Genomic DNA, 18,972 nt, shown 5'->3' on the forward strand with positions numbered 1-18,972 from the left:
GGAAATATATCGCGGGTGGTGGGGTCCGTTTGGAGGTGGCGGAAATGATGGCGGATGATACGCTGTATATGGAGGTTGGTGGGGTGGTAGGTGAGGACCAGTGGGGTTCTGTCCTGGTGGCAATTGGAGGGGCGGGGCTCAAGGGCGGAGGAGCAGGAAGTGGAGGAGATGCAGTGGAGGACATCGTTGACCACATCTGGGGGGAAATTGCGGTCTTTGAAGAGGACGGCCATCTGGGTTGTACGGTATTGGTCGACGATGCCCTCCACTGCATCTCCTCCACTTCCCGCTCCTCCGCCCTTGAGACCCATCCCTCAAACCGCCACTAGGACAGAACCCCACTGGTCCTCACCTACCACCCCACCAACCTCCATATACAGCCTATCATCCGCCATCATTTCCGCCACCTCCAAACGGACCCCACCACCAGGGATATATTTCCCTCCCCTCCCCTATCAGCGTTCCAAAAAGACCACTCCCTCCGTGACTCCCTCGTCAGGTCCACACCCCCCCACCAACCCAACCTCCACTCCCGGCACCTTCCCCTGCAACCGCAAGAAATGCAAAACTTGCGCCCACACCTCCTCCCTTACTTCCCTACAAGGTCCCAAGGGATCCTTCCATATCCGCCACAAATTCACCTGCACCTCCACACACATCATTTATTGCATCCGCTGCACCCGCTGTGACCTCCTCTATATTGGGGAGACAGGCCGTCTACTTGCAGAACGTTTCAGAGAACACCTCTGGGACACCCGGACCAACCAACCCAACCACCCCGTGGCTCAACACTTCAACTCCCCCTCCCACTCCACCAAGGACATGCAGGTCTTTGGACTCCTCCATTGCCAGACCATGGCAACACAACGGTTGGAGAAAGAGCGCCTCATCTTCCGCCTAGGAACCCTCCAACCACAAGGGATGAACTCAGATTTCTCCAGTTTCCTCATTTCCCCTCCCCCCACCTTGTCTCAGTCAAATCCCTCGAACTCAGCACCGCCTTCCTAACCTGCAATCTTCTTCCTGACCTCTCCGCCCCCACCCCCACTCCGGCCTATCACCTATCGCATTTCCAACGCCTCTCCCCCAAGTCCCTCCTCCCTACCTTTTATCTTAGCCTGCTAGACACACTTTCCTCATTCCTGAAGAAGGGCTTATGCCCGAAACGTTGATTCTCCTGTTCCTTGGATGCTGCCTGACCTGCTGCGCTTTTCCAGCGACAGATTTTCAGCGCTTATTCGATTACTAGCCTGGTTATGTCACCACTACGGCACCTTAATTGTTCGAAAAAATAACTTCACTTCATGAACCAGGAAGCTTGCTTGGTTGGAACCTCCAGCAATTAGGAAAGTTTATTCTCCCGCCCAAAAAAACTCTGTCAAATTGTCCAACTTCTTTCGAGGTGATTATCACAGTCCGCCCAACCCCAAGCACGTACACCTGAGGTACTACAACTGCCTCGAAACCCAAATGACTCCTCAATAAAAGGTGTGATCCACAGTTCCTGTTTGAAGCCCTTGCTATTGACTCACCAGAAATGTCAAGATGGCATCACTTCACACGTTCAAATAATAATTATATATCTTTAAGAGGTTAAATATTGTTGCCTTGAATACTGCAAATCTTGCATAATTTCAAAACATCAATACTAATTTTCAGCAGCTACAAGACTGATACAGTGGCGTATTCTGCAATTTATTAGAAGATTAATGGTTAAATACAACAACTGCTTGCATTTGTAAAGAGACCTTTACATAGAAAGTCTTTCATAGATCTTCACAAAAGAAAGAAGGGGAAGATCACCATTGTTAGTTCAACTTTGCCTATGTTTCCAATACTGAAATCAGTGACTGACTCCATTCTTCATTAAAATACAGTACATCTAGTGCAGTCGTGTTTTAAATCCTTTATGTGCTCAGCTTGTGTTAAATCAGTTATTAAAAAAACTACAGATTTGTACATGGACAGATATGTATACTGAGATTTGTCAGAAATCAATAAAGGTTAAAATTGTGAAGTGTAAATTCCTGTTTTAAATCCTTTATGAGCTCAGCTTGTGCTAAATCAATTATAAAAATAACTACATATTTGTACATGGACAGATATGTATACTGAGATTTGCCAGAAATCAATAAAGGTAAAAATTGTGAGGTGTAAATTGATCTGCTCATTCACTCTCACAAGGTTACACTACTATAGAAAATCAGAAGGAAGGTCTTTGGACTTCTAGTTAATGGGAGGCATTCAGAAGAATGTCCCAGTCTGTCAAAATGAACCACATAATGCTGGATTGGCAAAGACTTTTCCACATGGAAGGAGGGATAAGTTATTCAACATTCCCCTCTGGATCATGAAGTCTGTTACAATGCAACACGGAGGAATTATGGAAAAGCCAAGGGAGAAAGTCATAAATACTTTAACTTTAAGAGAAAAAAAACTTAACTGGGATGAAATTAATGCATTCCATGTAGCTTTTCACAATCAGAACTAGCAAATGATACCGACTGAACATCACAATATTGAATTGGTTACAGACCATTTAGAGGGCAGGGAGCAGGAAGATTTGTAAGTCAGGAAAGGCACTAATAATAGGAGTACTTCTGTGGTAAATAGGTGAAACCCATAACTCCCCCCACACACTGAGTCCTGATTTCCAGTCTGCCTTTGGGGATAGGTTGGGCAGGAGGAAAACCGAGGGCAGTCACTTCCCAACAGGAAAGGAAAAGTCAGAGGGCAAGTCAACCCAGGCCATTTCCATAATTATGCTTCCATCTAGAACTGTTTTCGATTATAACAGTAAAGTTATTTTGCAACAGGTATTCATTAACAAAAGTAGAAAGCCAACAATTCTCAGAGAACAAATTTTCATTGAGGTGAAATTTTGCTCCTAATTAACTTTTTCTCAATTTGCAGTTCAAAGTCTGATTATATTCATCACAGTTGTTCAGCATCCAATGATTTGAGCAGCTGTATGTTGTGCACCTCAATTGTGAATAATTAGGCCTGATTGAGGATATCTGGTGTTATATGTGAGCTCTTGTGGGTCAAGCAATCATCCTTTTCCCCTTGAATTCTCAGTGGAATTGGAGTGTTCTTCCTTATTATCCAAGTTTCGGCAGGCATTTTCTCTCTCAAAGCTTCAAAAGATAAGAAAGATGATACAACTGCTATAAGTAAAATCTCAGTAGAGCCAGAATAACAAATTCTTGCTATACTTTGTTGAAAGTAACAGGTCAAATTGATTATATGATTTGATGAACTGCCTGCCCTAATTCCCCAGTAACCGTGCAGATAGAGTCATAGAGATGTACAGCATGGAAACAGACCCTTCGGTCCAACCTGTCCATGCCGACCAGATATCCCAACCCAATCTAGTCCCACCTGCCAGCACCCGGCCCATATCCCTCCAAACCCTTCCTATTCATATACCCATCCAAGTGCCTCTTAAATGTTGCAATTGTACCAGCCTCCACCACTTCCTCTGGCAGCTCATTCCATACACGTACCACCCTCTGCGTGAAAAAGTTGCCCCTTAGGTCTCTTTTATATCTTTCCCCTCTCACCCTAAACCTATGCCCTCTAGTTCTGGACTCCCCGACCCCTGGGAAAAGACTTTGTCTATTTATCCTATCTATGCCCCTCATAATTTTGTAAACCTCTATAAGGTAACCCTTCAGCCTCCAACGCTCCAGGGAAAACAGCCCCAGCCTGTTCAGCCTCTCCCTGTAGCTCAGAACCTCCAACCCTGGCAACTCCCTTGTAAATCTTTTCTGAACCCTTTCAAGTTTTACAACATCTTTCTGATAGGAAGGAGACCAGAATTGCATGTAATATCACAACAGTGGCCTAACCAATGTCCTGTACAGCTGCAACATGACCTCTCAACTCCTGTACTCAATACTCTGACCAATAAACGAAAGCATACCAAACGCCTTCTTCACTATCCTATCTACCTACGACTCCACTTTCAAGGAGCTATGAACCTGTACTCCAAGGTCTCTTTGTTCAGCAACACTCCTTAGGACCTTACCATTAAGTGTATAAGTCCTGCTAAGATTTGCTTTCCCAAAATGCAGCACCTCGCATTTATCTGAATTAATCTCCATCTGCCACTTCTCAGCCCATTGGCCCATCTGGTCAAGATCCTGTTGTAATCTGAGGTAACCCTCTTCGCTGTCCACTACACCTCCAATTTTGGCGTCATCTGCAAACTTACTAACTGTACCTCTTATGCTCGCATCCAAATCATTTATGTAAATGACAAAAAGTAGAGGCCCAGCACCAATCCTTGAGGCACTCCACTGGTCACAGGTCTCCAGTCTGAAAAACAACTTTCCACCACCACCATCTGTCTTCTACCTTTGAGCCAGTTCTGTATCCAAATGGCTAGTTCTCCTTGTATTCCGTGAGATCTAACCTTGCTAATCAGTCTCCCATGGGGAACCTTGTCGAACGCCTTACTGAAGTCCATATAGATCACATCTACTGCTCTACCCTGATACCATTTTTTATATTTATGTATTTGTGGGCATTGTTAACTCACACATTAGGTGTTGCATTCATTGTATAATAATGATGAGTACTGGAAAAAATATAGCATACTAGATAAGAAGTATGTCAATGCAATGTGTTTTTTAATGTATGATACAATGTGAAGGTGTCAGTGTTGGATTGGGGTGGACAAAGTCAGAAGTCACATGCCACTATTTTATAGTCCAACAGGTTTATTTGAAATCACAAGCTTTCAGAGCATAGCCCCTTCACCAGGTGAAGTGAGAGAGAAGCACACAGAATTTACAGGCAGAGAGATCGTCACAGAGAGATCAAAAGATCATACAAGTGGTATGTGTGGAGGGTCGAAAATAAGTCTCTGCAGGTGATCAAAAGTGTCAGACGGTGTGAGTAAAGTGTCAATGGCTAAATAACAAGCAAAGGATGACCTATAATCCTATTAAATGAGGCAGAAGATAGTTGCAAAAAATTAAAAATAAAGTGGTGCTTGAGACAAACTAACTGAATGGAATAACATGATAGGTATAAGAGTCACACGCTGAGGGTCCAACCAAAGTAACCAGTAATCCAAAACTGTATAAACTAATTAAAATAGAGTGATCATAACAATTTATCAAGGTGATGATGTCAAACAGGACAGTGAGGAATATTTTACAGATACAGAACTGTTTATTGGGGTCATATTAAGTGTGACATGAACTCAAGATCATGGTTGAGGCCATCTTCATGGGTACAGAGCTTGCCTATCAGTTTCTGCTCAGTGATTCTGTGTTGCTGTGTCTTGTGAAGGCTGCCTTGGAGGATGTTTACCCATCTGAATGTCCCTGACCACTGAAATGTTCGCTGACTGGGAGGGACCATTCCTGTCCGGTGATTGTGGATGGTCTCCATTTAGCCATTGTCATAGCGTCAGCACAGCCTTGCCAATACACCATGCCATGGGGCATCCTTGCCTGCAGCATATGAGAGAGACAACATTGGCCAAGTCACATGAGTTTCTGCCATGTCCATGGTGGGTGATGTTCCAACATGTGATGGTAGTATCCATGTCAATGATCTGACATACCTTACTGAGGTTGCTGTGGCAGGGTTGGGTGGTGTTGTGGTCAATGTTGTCCTGAAGGCTGGGTAGTTTGCTGCGAATGATGATCTGTTTAAGGTTTGGTGGTCATTTGGTGGTGAGAAGTGGAGGCGTGGGGATGATCTTGTTGAGATGCTTATCGTCATCGATGACATGTTGAAGGCTGTGAAGAATATGGTATAGTCTTTCTGCTCTGGAGAAGTACTAGACGATGAAAGGTACACCATCAATTATATCCTGTGTCTGTCTTTTGAGGAGTTTGTTGCAGTTTTTTTGCTGTGGTACATTGGAACTGGTTGATGAGTTGAGCATTGTATCCTGTTCTTATGAGAGTGCTCTTCAAAATCTTTAGGTGTCCATCATGTTCTTCCTTATCTGAGCAGATCCTGTGCATGTGCAGGGTAAGAGTACTCCAAGATGGCCTTCGAGATACACACCAATGCAGAGATGCATAGCTAGGTTCTGTACCCATGGAGATGGCCTCAACCTGACCTTGGGTTCATGTTGCGCTACATGAGACCCCACCACAAGTCTGTATCTGTAAAATATTCCTTACTATCCTGTTTTGACACCATTACCTTGAGAAAATGTTATGATTTCTCTACCTTAATTAGTTTGTATAGTCTTGGATTACTTATTGCTTTGGTTGGATCTTCAGCATTGGACTCTTATACCTATCATGTTATTTCAGTCATTTGGTTTGTCTCCAGCACCACTATATTTTTAAATTTTTTGTAATTATCTCTCTGCCTTATCCCTTCTCTTGTTATTCAGCTGTTGACACTTTACTCACACTATCTGACACTTTTGATTACTTATTAATCAACGATCTATTCAGACCATTTGTAGGATCTTTTGATCTCTCTGCCCATAAACTATGTGTCTATGTACTTCTCTCTCACTTCACCTGACGAAGGGGCTACACTCCAACAGCTTGTGATTTCAAATAAGCCTGTTGACTAAAACCTGGTGTTGTATGACTTCTGACTTATAAAATCATACAGCATGAAAAGAGACCCTTCGATCCAACCAGTCCATGTTTAACATAATCCCAAGTTAAACAGGTCCCATCTGCCTACTCCTGGCCCATATCTGTCAAACCTTTTCTATTCATGAATCCATCCAAATGTCGTTTAAATGTTGTAATTATACCTACATCTACCACTTCCTCAGGAAATTCATTCCACACACGAACCACCCTCTGTGTAAAAATATATGCCTCTTATGTCTTTTTAAAATACCTCTCTTCTCACCTTAAAAATGTTCCCCCTAGACTTGAAATTCCCCCATTTTAGGGAAAAGACAACTACGATCAACTCTATCTGTACCTCTCATTATTTGACAAACTTCTATCAGGTCACCTCTCAATCTCCTACGCTCTAGTGGAAAAAGTCCCAGCCTATCCAGCCTTTCTTTGTAACTCAAACTTTGCATTCCCGGCAACAAGCTGGTAAATCTCTTCTGAACGCTCTCCAGTTTGATAACATCCTCCCTAAAACTGGGTGAGCAGAGCTGGACACAGTACTCCAGAAGAAGCCTCACCAATGTCCTGTACAACTTCAACATAATATCCCAACTCCTGTACTCAAAGGACTCAGCAATGAAGGCAAGTGTGCCATATGCCTTTTTAACCATCCTGTCTGTGTACGATGGAAACTCTCAAGAATTATGCACCTGCACCCCCAGATCCCTCTGTTCTACAACACTACCCAAGACCCTACCATTAATTGTATAAGCCCTACCCTTGTTTGTCGTACCAAAACGGAATACCCCGCATTTATCCAGATTGAACTCCATCTACCATTTTCTGCCCACTGACCCATTTGATCAAGATCCTTGTAAGCTTAGAAAACCTTCTTCACTGTCTACTATGCCACCAGTTTTGATATCATCTGCAAACTTACTAGCCATGTCTTCTATATTCTCATCCAAATCATTTATATAAATGACAAACAAAAGAGGACCCAAAACCAATCCCTGTGGAATATCGCTGGTGACAGGCCTCCAATCCAAAAAGCAACCCTCCACCATTACTCTCTGTCTCCTGCCGTTAAGTCAATTATGTATCCAATTGGCAAATTCACCCTGAATCCCATGTGACCTAACTTTCTTAATTGGTCTACCATGCGGAACCTTGTCAAAGGCTTTACTAAAATCCAAGTAAACAACATCTACTGCTTTGCCATCATATGATAGCAAGAAATCAAAAGATTATTGAATTTTGTTTTGGAAGTTGCAAATATTCTCTGGTACTTATTCACTGGTTTTGTTTGTATTGACTTATGGTCCAATAAGTGAATAAAAAATAAATTTGTTCCCTTATGCCTTATGCTCCACTAAGTGCATTTATTTTATTTACATTTCATAGTACAGTTTAGTATCTGCTGTGATGTGTATTTGACATACATTGAGATAATAACAATGTGCTAACAAGAGATCAAACTACTCTAATTAAAGTTGCCAGTGAAAGATAGTGAGTGATGGCTGATTGCTTAATTGTACTATTTAATCTATCACTCCAACACCCTTTGCTAATACATCTCCTTTAGTAGTCGTCACATTATAATTCAACACAAGGTCAGAACGTTAACAGTGCTGCTTAAATATCACAAGATAGGATGCGTTGGCATTTGCTCTCGACTCAGAAATCTCTTTGTGTCTCTTGCAGAATGCAAGGCTGATGTCACTTTGGAATGCATCTGTACCTCTGCACAAATGTTATTGGCAAAACTAAAACAAGCAATGTTAGGGAAAAAAAATAAGTTCAACAAGTGAAAACTGAATTGCTGATGTGTATGAATCATTGGGTGTATTGGTTTACTCTTGACCAGATCAGTATGGAAGCTGGAGGTAGTGACATGGTTAACAGCATACATTTATAGTTGTCCAGAGTCACAGCACTTTGCTTTATGAACCAATGTCTTGAGGTGGATCTCCATTCTACTGAAACGACTAGTCCCAGCTGGTAAGTATCACAGCACTGACAATGGAGGATTGCAATATAATGTTCGCGTTATTTTGCTGGGCTTACACAGTGTCTTAGTGACTAATTGAACCTGAAGTCAACCAAAATCTTAACTTAATTAGTATGTGCCAAATCAGTGCCAGTTTGAAAACAGAGCCAACTCAGGGCTTGTTTCTCTAAAATCCAGAATTAGATACTTTTCATTGAAATCTAGCGAGACTTATGAAATTCCCTTCTCCTCAGAAACCACCAAGCTCATTGCTCTGTTTGCTGCATCCTTTCACTTATCTGTATCATATTTGCCACTTCTGTCAAGTCAATTTAGGTTCAAAACTTCCTTTAAAGATTGGTCATGTAAATTCATGTTTGCACATACAATTGGGAAGAAACCTTCTATTTCTGTTACAAAGCTGGATGTATTCAAAATAGCTGCAACTCCTTTCAATTTCTTGTGTTTGTTTGAAATAGAAAGCATGGTTTACACATTGGGTGATAGAATCACTGAAGCAAAACAATTGTTTTAGAGAAATTCTCCTTAAGTTCAAATGTTTTTGTGAGATTTTTAGCATCATAAATGTCTGCTTATGCTTACTCTCAGCAGCTCAAGTGCACAATCAGAAATAACATTGCACAGATAGCTGGTCTTAAACAATCAGATTCAGCGAAGGCATAATTGGGTCCATCATTAGGGAAAAGAGCAAGAGAACTCAGCCAAAAACACAATTACTTCTGAATTCTTGAATAAATTCAGTGTGGAGATGTTGAAAACTCATTTTGATACCTTCTTAATGCAATGGTTTGTCTCAGATATTTGCCAAATAATTTGTATAATGATAGCAACTTGCATTTATTAGGAATCTTTTGTATTTTAGAAAATGACAAGTTACTTCACAGGAGTGTAATTGGACAAACTTCATGCATCATTTGATTTGATTTATTATCATGTGTACTTAAGTACAGTGAAAAGCTTTGTTTGCGAGCAGTACAGCCAAATCATAGTAAGCAAGGACAAACAGATCATAGAGAGCTTAGACAGAGTAAGGCATACAATGACACGGCACAGTGGATGTGCAAAGCATGATCAACATTAACAAGATGAACATTATTTAAAGATAGAGAGGTCCAGTCATCAGATTAATAATGACAGGTAAGGAGCTGCTCATAACCCTGCTATAGCAAGTGTTCAAGCTTCTGCAACTTCTGTAACAGAAGAGATTGTAGGAGAGCATTACCGGGGTGCGATGGGTCTTTGATGTTGGAAGAAATTGTAGGAGAGCATTACCGGGGTGCGATGAGTCTTTGATGATGTTGGAAGAGATTGTAGGAGAGCATTACTGGGGTGTGATGGATCTTTGATGTTGGAAGAGATTGTAGTAGAGCCTTACTGGGGTGCGATGAGTCTTTGATGATGTTGGAAGAGATTGTAGGAGAGCATTACTGGGGTGTGATAAATCTTTGATGTTGGAAGAGATTGTAGGAAGCGTTACCGGGGTGGGATGAGTCTTTGATGATGTTGGAAGTAATTGTAGGAGAGCCTTACCGGGGTGTTATGGGTCTTTGATGATATTGGAAGAGATTGTAAAAGAGCCTTACTGGGGTGTGATGGGTCTTTGATGATGTTGGAAGAGATTGTAGGATATCATTACTGATAGAGTCATAGAGTCATAGAGATGTACAGCATGGCAACAGACCATTCGGTCCAACCAGTCCATGCCGACCAGATATCCCAACCCAATCTAGTCCCACCTGCCAGTAGCCAGCCTATATCCCTTCAATCCCTTCCTATTCATATACCTGTCGCAATGGCTTTTAAATGTTGCAATTGTACCAGCCTCCACCACTTCCTCTGGCAGCTCATTCCATACACCTACCAGCGTCTGCGTGATAAAGTTGCCCCTTAGGTGTCTTTTTTATCTTTCCCCTCTCACCCTAAACCTATATCCTCTAGTTCTTGACTCCTCCACCCCTGGGAAAAGACTTTGCCTATTTATCCTATCCATGCCCCTCATAATTTTGTAAACCTCTATGATAGGTCTTTGATGATGTTGGAAGAGATTGTAGGAGACCATTACCGGGCTGTGATGGGTCTTTAATGATGTTGGAAGAGATTGTAGTAGAGCATTACTGGGGTGTGATGGATCTTTGATGATGTTGGAAGAGATTGTAGGAAGCATTACTGGGGTGTGATGAGTCTTTGATGATGTTGGAAGTAATTGTAGGAGAGCCTTACGGGGGTGTGATGGGTCTTTGATGATATTGGAAGAGATTATAGGATAGCATTACTGGTGTGTGATAGGTCTTTGATGATGTTGGAAGAGATTATAGGAGAACATTACTAGGATGCGATGGGTCTTTAATGATGTTGGAAGAGATTGTAGGAGAGCATTACTGGGCTGCGATGGGTCTTTAATGATAGAACATAGACATAGAACATAGAACAATACAGCACAGAACAGGCCCTTCGGCCCACGATGTTGTGCCAAACATTTGTCCTAGCTTAAGCACCCATCCATGTACCTATCCAATTGCCGCTTAAAGGTCACCAATGATTCTGACTCTGCCACTCCCACAGGCAGCGCATTCCATGCCTCCACCACTCTCTGAGTAAAGAACCTACCCCTGACATCCCCCTATACTTTCCACCCTTCACCTTAAATTTATGTTAAATTTATGATGATGTTGGAAGAGATTGTAGTAGAGCCTTAACGGAGTGTGATGGCTCTTTGATGATGTTGGAAGAGATTGTAGGAGAGCATTACTGGAGTGCAATGGGTCTTTGATGATATTGGTAGTGATTGTAGGAGAGCATTAACAGGGTGCAATGGGTCTTTAATGATGTTGGAAGAGATTGTAGGAAACATTACCAGGGTGCGATGGGTCTTTAATAATGTTGGAAGAGATTGTAGTAGAGCCTTAACGGGGTGTGATGGCTCTTTGATAATGCTGGAAAAGATTGTAGGAGAGCATTACTGGGGTGCGATGGGTCTTTGATGATGTCGGCTGCCTTTCCGCGGCAACGTGAATTGTAAATGGAGTTCAATGATGGGAGGTCGGCTTCTGTGGGCTGTGCATACAGCCTTTTGTAGTTTCCTATGGTTCTGGGCAAAGCAATTGCCATACCAGGCTGTTATGCACCCGGATAGTGCATTTGTGGAAGTTGGTGAGGGTCTTTATAGCTGTACCAAATTTCTTGAGCTGCCTGAGGAAGAAAAGGCATTGTTGTACCTTCTCGACCATCGCATCAATGTGAGAAGTCCAGGACAGGTTGTCTGTTATCATCACTCTTAGTAACTTGATGCTCTCAATCATCTCAACTTCTGCTCTGTTGATGTAGATGGGGGCATGTTCTCCTCCTTTTTCTGAAGTCAATGATCAATTCTTTAGTTTTGCTGACACTGAGAGAGAGGTTGTTATCACTGCACCATGACACCAAGCCTTCTATCTCCTTTCTGTATTCTGAGCTGTTTGATATCCTATTTACCAGGGTGGTGTCATCAGCAAACCTGTAAATGGCATTCATTCAGATTTAGGCTACATAGTTGTGGATGTACAGGGAGTACAGTAGTGGGCTGAGAGCGCATCCTTGGGAGGCTCCAGTGTTGAGGATTACCGCGGAGGACACGTCTGTCTTCACTGCATCACCCAAGAAGCTTGACACCACCCAGGACAAAGCAGCCAACTTGATTGGCACAATATCCACAAACATCCACTCCCTTCACTGATGCACAGGAGCAGCAATGTCTAGCATCTATAAGATGCACTGCTGAAATTCTGCAGAGCTCACTTGATAACACCTTTCAAACCCATGACCACTTCCACCTAGAAAGACAAGGGTGGTAGAAACATGGGAACACTACCTCCAGCAAGTTCCACTCCAAATCACTCACCATCCAGATTTGGAAATATAACACAGTTTCTTCAGTGTTGCTTGGTCAAAATCCTGGAATTCCTTCACTAACACCATTATGTTACCTGTAACATATGGACTGCAACAGTTCAAGAAGGTAAAAAGTTCATGAAGGCAGCTCATCACCACATTCTCAAGAGCAACTAGGAATGGGGAAGAATGCTGGTCATTCTCACATCTTATCTGTGAACAAAAAAAGTCACATAAGGAGCTGTAAGGATGGTGACCAAAATGTAGTCAACAAGGAAGCATTTGAGAAAAGGAGAAGTGACATAAAGAGGGAATACAGAGGAAATTCCAGAGCTTAAAACCAGAGCCATTGAGTAGATATTGTAAAGATGAGAATGATTTATATCTACATGCTACTAATATACAGGAACATACAATTTTCAATCATGTTTAAGCAAATAATTCCCATTCCTGTAGGTGGAGGCAAACATGTTTGAAAAGCTAAACGATGTTCCTTATTTTCTGTGCACATTGAGAAATGCTTGAGGTTAAAATTAAGTTTACGCTCTGTATTGGAGATGTTCTGAAGAATCACTGACAGGACTTCATTTCCAAAAATAAGGTGTGTCTAAACCCCGAAGCAAATGGGAACGCATGAAATTTATTTAAAAAGGTGTTAAAGAATACAATTTTTTAAAATGTTTGGATAGATTCCCTCTATCTGCCTGTTACCTATCAGTGGTTGCTATTGGTGACTTTTGGTTTAAGCTTGATAATGCTTCAAACAAAACGTCCGCGCTCCAGCTGCATGTCTCTTTCATTTCTGGTTTATTTGTCTTAAAAACAAGAATGGCATATCTTGCCATGACACACAGTGAAAGAATGGACAGAACTTCCTTCTCACTTTCACCACTTATCATTTTGCAACACCTGGAACTCTTCCTTGAGCTCATTATTGAATCTATGACAGTACAATGCAACTTAATTTGTATAGATCCCGCGTCCAAACATAAAACTCCATGAATGCAAATTGTTGTCAAATTAACATTTACAAGGATTTGACTGAATGAAATATGTATTCATGTTATCAAACTATTCATATGACTTCCAACCACTGGAGTTGCTTAGGGCATGTAAGGATGAATGTCATTGCAGAGAGAGGTTGAGGCAAGTTAATTCACGTTTGATACAAATGGCTGGATTTCAAGACAAAAGATTGGATTTAGTGTACTAGGCGTCAGGAAATCAATGCCTGTCAGGAATCTGGATGAGTTGAAGAATTAGGACTTTTTGAGTGGCAGGAGAAAGGAAGTGGAGTTTTGACAAAGTTCACATTTATGGTGGGTCTCGATGGGAAGTCAGCAAGGGGTGTAAATATAGCTTCCAGCAGAATTGGGAGTGAGAGACAAGAGGACTTTTGGTATGGAGTTGAAAGTAAATTTTTGTTTGTGGTGGACTTGTGGAAGTTCAGATCGGAGGGTAAAATAGGATTCCGAGGTTTGGTTGAACCTGAGCTGAATCTGGGGAAGGGGTTAGACTCAGATCAGAACATAAGGATGACTGTGAGCCATATAGCCTATTTTGCCATTCAATGCGATCATGGCTAATCGAGCACTTAGAATTCCTACAGTGTGGAAACAGGCCCCTTGGCCCAACAAGGCCACACCGATCCTCCGAAGAGTAACCCACCCAGAGCCATTTCCCTACCCTATATTTACTCCTGACTAAAGCACCTACACATCCCTGAACACTACGGGCAATTTAGCATGGCCAATTCACCTAACGTGCTCATCTTTGGATTGTGGGAGGAAACTGGAGAACCTGGAGGAAACCCACACAGACAAGAGGAAAATGTACAAACTCCACACAGACGCCTGAGGCTGGAATTGAACCCGGGTCCCTGGTGCTGTGAGGTAGCACTACTAACCACTAAGTCACTGTGCCACCTACAAATAACTTTGTGGGCGGCAATAACTTCAAAACTTTTCCTAATCCCATCCCTATTAACACTGATATTGAACAATCCATCAAACTACTTTAAACATATTCAAAATCTGAGCTTCCAAATCGAGAAATCCAAAGGTTCACAATCCTCTGAGTCTGAAGAGTCGTACTAGACTGGAAACCTTAACTGTGTTTCTCCCTCGACAGGAAACTGCTTAGTTTTTCCAGCAGTCTCTGTGTTTGTTTCAGATTTCTTGCATCTGCAGTATTTTGCCTTTATACTATTCCAAGCTTGTGTGGTTAAGTATAGATATCAACATTTTGCATCAAATAATCTGTGCACAATATCAGGGACTGTGAGGATAGAGAATTAAACTCTGGTATGCTTGACTTCAATTGCCGCCAAATTGTACTACAAAGCGTTAAACTGAGATTATATCACTTCATGAGGTTGCAAGTCGGGTAGATAAAATGTGAATTGAAAAGGTGATAAAGAGAGTGAATTTAGAAGGATAGACAACTTCATTGTTTGCAGACAATCGTCATATGGAGGCAGATGAGGTTGGGAAGTGATGTCATGGTATCTGGCAAAACATAAGCAAGAGAAGGAGAAAACAAGGTTAAATATTAAACAGTTACATGTCCTAACCAAAAATTAGCAACATTTCCTTTGAAGCAATACATCAAGCTTGCCAGAGATAAGCAAGCTGCACAGTATTAAAACATGGATATAAACAGACTTCAGAGAAATAAGATCTGATACAACTGTACAGTTCCAATGTCTCAAACCACTTCCCCTCCACTTCAATTATACAGCAGTCCTGGTCCAAGCATAACATTTAAATATGAATTCCTGATTCAAACATTAAAAAAAAATCATCTCTGATTATTTGTTTTGTAATGCTGTTGCCTATAAGGTAAACTACTGCCAACTTTCACCTAAGGCAGCAACATATGTCTGGTGTAAAACATTTTGGCTCAGGGTTACCTGTTTTTCTTAAGATAGGATCTCTGAATCAACCATTAAATAGGGCTATGAGACAAAGAGTTTGCAATTTGTCTCTTTTTATTTGCAGTTCATTTGAATCCTGAATCTGGTGTTATTTTCCTGGCAAGGTAGGCATGCATTGAAGTAACTTCATTTCACTGCATGTATTCAACTGCAGTCATTGACCTTTTGGCAGTATAACAAGTATCATAAAAAAATTGACCCAGTCTTGTAATTCACTGTGGAATTACTCCCAAACCACATGGAAAATAATCAGTCATTATTAAGTTATCAGGTTTACTTACTTAGATCATGTTTCAACGCCAAACAACTTCTACCCAAGTCTTATTATATCATTTATAGTGAGAAGTGAAGAAGGCATTTGGTATGCTTGCTTTTATTGGTCAATGCATTGAGTATAGGAGTTGGGAGGTCATGTTGTGGCCATATAGTACATTGATCAGGTCACCTTTGGAATGCTATGTACAATTCTCATCTCCTTGCTATAGGAAGGATGGTGTGAAACTTGAAAAGGTTCAGAAAAGATTTACAAGAATGTTGTCAAGGGCGATCTATAGGGATAGATTGAATAGGTTGGGACTATTTTCCCTGGAATGTCAAAGGATGAGGCAGAAGTTTATAAAATCAGGAGGGGCAGGGATAGGGAGAATAGTCAAGTCTTTTCCCCAGGGTAGGGGAATCCAAAACTAGAGAGCATGGGTTTAAGTGGGAGGGGAAAGATTTAAAAGGACCCAAGGGGCAACTGTTTCACACAGAAGATGGTGGATGTATGGAATGAGATGCCAGAGGAGGTGATGGAGGCTGGTACAATTATAACATTTAATCAACATCTGGATGAATACATAAATAGGAAGGAATATGGACCAAATATTGGCATATTGGACTAGATTGATATATAATATCTGGTTGGCATGGACAAGTTAGACCGAAGGGTCTGTTTTCATGCTGTACATCTCTACGATTCTATTTACATCAATAGTTCCTATTAATAATAAAGTTTTTATGCTCCCTTTTATCACTGCTTGGAATACGAGAACATTTTAGCTCTTGGGCAGCATGATTGATATTGATGGGAAGTCAATGAATTTTGCTGTTGGTTGTGTTGTAACTTCTGAAGGTTAATTTTATGATGTAAGTAATGTAACACTACAATGGTGCAATCATCAATAGATTATTGCAAAATAGTACTATTCAACCTGTACAGGCATTAAATATAATATTCGATTGGGGATAAACCAGCGGAAACTGAATTAGATAATCAATGCGTCGAAAGGCACAAACAAAACTAGAGCAAAACTTGGAATGATTTTTTCTGTTATCAGATCCATTACTGTCTTTAAAGTCAACAAAGTCTGATTCTGTCTAATATAAGGTGTATTGCTACTTTTGCATCTCCAACGTTTGATTTTAATTTGGCTTTCCTTGGAAGACGTAGTTGCTGGAGGAAGTCATTCTGCACCCGTTCTGGCATTCAGTTAGATCATGGCTGATCTGGTCATAATCTTACCTCCACTTTCTTGTCCTCCTCCCATAACCATTGACTCCCTTGTGTATCAAAAATCTATCCAACTGCACCTGGAATAAATTCAATGACCCAGCCTGAACTGCGTTCTGGGAATAAAATTCTACAGACTAACAAACCTCTGACAGAAAAGGATTCTCCTCATCTCCGCCTTTAAAAGAAAACTACCTTTTATTCTTAAACTGGGTTCCCCCACCCCCGGTTCTAATTTCTCTTACAAAGGGGAGCATCCTTTCAGAAACCACCCCTTGGGCGGCACGGTCGCACAGTGGTTAGCACTGCTGCCTCACAGCACCAGAGTCCCAGGTTCAATTCCAGCCTCAGGTGACTGTCTGTGTGAAGTTTACACATTCTCTCCGTGTCTGCGTGGGTTTCCTCCGGGTGCTCCGGTTTCCTCCCACAGTCCAAAGATGTGCAGGTCAGGTGAATTGGCAATGCTAAATTGCCCATAGTGTTAGGTGCATTAGTCAGAGGGAAATGGGTCTGTGTAGACTTGCTGGGCCGAAGGGCCTGTTTCTACACTGTAAGGAACCAAATCTACCTAATCTCATCATGTCCTCTCAGAATCTTACATGTTAGAAACCATAAAGTGTAGGAACACAAAGTAGGCCATTTAGTCCATTGACTAGATTAGAGTGGCGCTGGAAAAGCACAGCAGGTCAGGCAGCATCCGAAGAGCAGGAAAATTGATGTTTCGGGCAAAAGCCCTTAATCAGGAATAGAGGCAGAGAGCCTGCAGGGTGAAGAGATAAAAAGCCCATTTAGCCCATTGAGTCTACTCTGCCATTCAATGAGTTCATGGCTGATCAGATAATCCTCAACTCCACTTTCCTGTCTTTTCCATATAACCCTTGATTCCCTTGTTGATTAAAAATTTGCCTGTTTCAGCCTTGAATGTACTCAATGAGCCAACCTTAACAGCCCTCTGTGTTAACGAATTGCATGGGTTGACTACACTCTGAGCGAATAAATCTCTCATCTCTGTCTTAAATGTGCGACCCCCTTATTCTGAGATTATGTTCTCTTGTCCCAGACTTTCCCACAAGGGCTGACAACCTTTCCACTTTCTTCACCTACCATAACAGTCTTATACATTTCAATAAAGCTGCCTGGTGTTCTTCTACATTCCAATGAATAGAGGCCCAAACTACTCAACTTCTTCTCATAAGACAGTCCCTCCATACCTTTTCTGCTCTGCCACACATGCCAATATCTCTTTCCTTCAATAAGGAGCACAAAACTATTCCATCTGTGGTCTGATACTGCTTTGTGTCATTGTAGCAATAACCTCTCCAATTCTTTTTTCCATTGCCTTTGAAATTTCAACTGGGTCATCTCTTGCTCTTCCAAACTCCAGTGGGTGAAAACACAGCCGATTCAACTTTCCTTCATGCAATAACACCTTCATCCCAGGAATGAGTTAAATGAGCTTTCTTTGAACTGTTTCTAAGGACAGTGATGAATGATAAGCTCTCACTTGCATGTCATGTGCTTTGACTGGTGGTAGTAATGCAACTTTATGCACTATCCAATTCAGTGTAAATGCCATTCTACAAGTATAGAAACATATTATAGTAAGGTAAAATAAGAATGCACATGTTTCCTCAGGATCCATCTTTTGTAATAGTGCAAGTTCTGCTCTTTGAAGTTATTTTAATTTTTCCTTTCTCCTGTCACTTGGTCTGGTACTAACGCCAACCAAGTAGGTATGTAATGTACTTTTAGGCTTCAGCCAGCATCTTTCTGAGTCAGGCATTATAAGATGTGATTAAGCTGTAAATTGCTGACTTGTCTTTGCATTTTCTGTTCCCTCACTGTGCAGAGACCCCTGATCTATCTTAGGCAGTTTCATATTTGATTTGATTTATTTTTGTCACATGTACCTAGTACAGTAAAAAGCTTTGTTTGGTGTTCAAGGCAGGCAGGTCATAACATACAAAGATCATACGGTGATTCAACAGAGTGAGCAATACAAAGTCACGGCTGCAAAGAAGGTGCACAAAAAGCAAGCTCAAGGTTGATTTGAAATTTGAGAGGTCCATTCAGAAGTCTAATAACAGAACAGAAGAAACTGTTCTCATAC

The sequence above is a fragment of the Chiloscyllium plagiosum genome, unplaced genomic scaffold (genome assembly GCF_037043375.1).
Source record: "Chiloscyllium plagiosum isolate Xiang-an unplaced genomic scaffold, Cpla_swu_hap1 HiC_scaffold_8, whole genome shotgun sequence".
NCBI classification, from domain to species: Eukaryota; Metazoa; Chordata; class Chondrichthyes; order Orectolobiformes; family Hemiscylliidae; genus Chiloscyllium; species Chiloscyllium plagiosum.